The sequence below is a fragment of the Acanthisitta chloris genome, unplaced genomic scaffold, assembly GCF_000695815.1.
Source record: "Acanthisitta chloris isolate BGI_N310 unplaced genomic scaffold, ASM69581v1 scaffold28568, whole genome shotgun sequence".
In the NCBI taxonomy this organism is placed as follows: Eukaryota; Metazoa; Chordata; class Aves; order Passeriformes; family Acanthisittidae; genus Acanthisitta; species Acanthisitta chloris.
The window spans coordinates 5009-8720 of NW_008685869.1; positions in this window are offsets into that span (position 1 = coordinate 5009).

Genomic DNA, 3712 nt, shown 5'->3' on the forward strand with positions numbered 1-3712 from the left:
TGGCCAACACCTCTTTTTTGCAACAGGAAGGAACTCTCTGAAGGGAAGTCAGAGCTTTTCATAGAGTTTGGCAGCTGTGTATGGCAGCCGTGGTGCATCTGATAGAATTTGCAGTGCTGGCTGAGCCTCTTGACTGCTCTGCCCCATGCCAGGTGCCACTTCTTTGGTGTTCCTGGCTGGTCCAGCATGTGGAGCCCCAGGAGCAGCCCCTTGGCTTTGTAGGGGAGCCAGCACTAGTGCTAAGGACATGCTGTAACCCTGCTGCTCAGTCACTGTTAGCTCTGCAGTGCAAAATGCCTGAGAGCCAGTGATCCCTGAGAGGCAGTGGTGTGCTGGAGACACAGCAGTGAGGTCAGACTAAACATCCACTGCACGCCGTGCTGTTGACATTTTGTCCTGGAGGAAAAGATCCTGAAAAGACCTTGGAGGAGGCAATGAGGTGAGGCTCCATGCCAGGATGGGACCCGTTCCCCAGCCGCAGCCCTTCTGGAGAGACCCTGAGTGCACGAATCCAGCTGCTGGCAATGCTCACTGCTCCGGTGCACGTCCCCAGGCTTGCACGACTTGGGTGTTTATCCCAGGAAGGGGGGAAAAAATTACAATTCCTGAGCTTGTGCTGTAGCTCAAGACTCACATTTTGTTTAGGGATGCTGCAGAAGCTGCATCCCCAGGGAGGTAATAATGGCACTAACTCCAATCCTGAGTGCTGGCACCCTGGGCTGTGCATACACTGCTCAGCCAAGGCAGCTGCCAACCACCTGACATGCTGGACCTGTCAGTTGCCTCCAGCATCACTGGTGTGGCGGAGCCTGCTGGGCAGGTTGCTGGGGCAAGTGCTGCTGGCCTGGGCAACTAGGACCATCAATTAAAGTGGGCCAAAAAGAATTAAAAAGGGGGTCTACTGAGATGCTGTGTGCTGCTCCCAGGCAGGAAGAGGTTAGCGCAGTTGTTGAAAGCATGGGAGATGCTGGGGTGTCGAAGAGAAACTGCACATTTAGTCAGTCAAACAATTCAAAACATCCATGTTTTAGGTTCCTTTTAGCAGCTGTTTGTCTCAAAATGTCTGGCAAGTGGTCACAAGAAGCGCTTTATGTGAAAATTCAGAGTGGTCACTGCTTCTGCTAGCAATGGAGGTTTCCATCTCTGTTTATCCTTATCTACCCATCTTTCTACAGGAAACAGGTCTTAGGGAAAAGTCATGGAAAGAGAACCCAGTTCAGGATCAAACCCCAAATTTTTATCTAAAAACACCCCATAAACTAAGCCCTTCTTGGCTACCTTGGGGGTTTTATAGACCAGAAAGCAAAGGCCCTACAACAACCAGCAGCCCCACAAAGCCACAAATTGCCTTTTGGAGATCACAAGAGACTGTCATCCCCTGTCTTTGTCCCTGGGAGTAATGTTGCAAAGGGCTGACTCACTCCACAGGACGAGCCCTTTTTCTACCTGGGGAGGACATTTCAGCTTAGCTGACATAGCTTGTATGTTGGGAAAGACTGAAACGTGGTTTGGAAAACCTTCTGCCTCTTTGACCACTGGCTTTGCCCAGCTGAGGACCTTTGAAAAATGCAAATGGAGATTCAGCTACTAAAGTTTTGGGGAAAAAAGGAGACAGCTGCATTACTGTTCTTGGTCTTGTAAAAAGAGAGGCAATTGCAATTGCACACAATTGGGTTTTGCAAGAGGGGCCAGCCCCAAAATCTGTTTTTAGTAACTCACTTTGAAGGTTCATTGCTAATTGTGAAATGTTTCTGCACTATTGCGTCTGTAATGACTATGTAGCTAGTTTTTGCTGGCTAATGATAACAGTGATGATCACCGTGCATAAAGCAAGACATTTAAATGTGATGCAGCAGAGAATTTGCCTAACTACATCAATGGCTTTGAAAATGTCTAAAAAGGCATCTTACTTATGGCCACTTCATCTGCACAGACTCCATCTTCTTTGAGTCCCAGTATGCTGTACTGAGTACCCATCCCATGCCCCTGGAATCTGCTGTCCTGAGCTGGAACATCTGCAGGTCCCACTGATGGCTGCTACTATCCCAGCGAGGCTGCAGAACATCTCTAGGTATTCTGCTTTGTGGTCGTCAGGTCGTGGGGATGAAGTTTTATTTTATTTTTAAATTCTTAGATCAGCCCCTCAAAAATGCTTTGGTGTACTGCTGTAACAGAGTTCAGCTCAAAGAGATGCTCAACCGCAAACAAAGCTACCACAACAGGATATGGAGTATTTCTCTTCAGTGTAACTACTTCATTAGGATCTGCCAAAAGCAGCTATCCTACTGTTACCATAAAATATGTTTGCATTTTTCAAATGCTCTTGTCTGGTCTCATAAAAGAGCAGCTCTTCTGCTTAGTGCTCACTCTTACAGCTCTGGCCTTAGAGAAATTCTTGTTTAATGTTATTGTTCAGACCAGGATGTTGACCATCAGCTGGTCTCTGCTCAGTTGCATCCACCAAGTTGACATTTCATACTGAGTGTGTATATGAGCTTCATAACAAATCAGAGGCTCATGTTCCTGAAATCTTGTACTGTCCAGCCACCTTTGGAAGAACTCTCTGAAGCCCATGGGGACCAGAAAAGGGGGATTGCTCCTGGCAGAGCAGAGACAGGGAGAGTTTCAGCTTTCCCTCTCCTTGTGGACTCAAAGGGTTGGATGGGCTGGACTTTACTTACCAACAGCAGGTTTTGTTCTGATGTTTCTTTCTCTACTCTTCTGTGCTTAGGTAAGCACTTGCCAGACTACTTCAGTGACTCTTTCTTGGGATCTTGTGTTACTGGCTCATCTCTGGAGCTTGCATTGGCCCACTTCTCAAGATTGTCAAGGTCCCTCTGGATGGCATCCCTTCCCTCCAGCATGTCAACTGCCCCACACAGCTTGGTGTCATCAGTGAACTTCCTGAGTGTGCACTCAATTCCACTGTCTATGTCACCAACAAATGTTGAACAGTATCAGCCCGAGCACCGACCCCTGAGGGATACCACTCATCACTGGCCTCCACGTGGACAATGAGCCACTGACCACAACTCTCTGCATGTGACCATTCAGCCAGTTCTTTGCCCACTGAGTGGTCCACCCATCAAATCCATGTCTCTCCAATTTAAGACAAGGATGTCATGTGGGACAGTGTCAAACACTTAGCGTAAGTCCAGGTAGATGATATCAGTTGCTCTGCCCCTATCCACGAATTCTGTGCCCCCATCATAGAAGGCCACCAAATTCATCAGGCATGACTTGCCCCTGGTAAAGCCATGCTGGTTATTACCAATCACCTCTTTGCTCTTCATGTGCCTAAGCATAGCTTCCAGGAGAATCTGCTCCATGATCTTGCCAAACACATAGATGAGACTTACTGGTCTATAGTTTTCTGGTTCTTCTGCTTTCCCCTTTTTAAAACTTCACATTCACAACAAAATGAAGTGCAAGGTGCTACATCTGGGCCATGGCAATCCTAGGCACACCTACAGGTTGAGTGGGGAAGTAATTGAGACCAGCAACCAGGAGGACTCGGGAGTGACAGTGGATGAGAAGCTCACCATGAGCCAGCAGTGTGCACTAGCAGCCCAGAAAGCCAATCAAATCCTGAGCTGCATCAATAGTGTGGCCAGCAGGTCTAAAGAGGTGATCCTCCCCCTCTACTCTGCTCTTGTGAGACCCCACCTGGAATACTGTGTGCAGTTCTGGTGCCCTCAACACAAGAAGGACA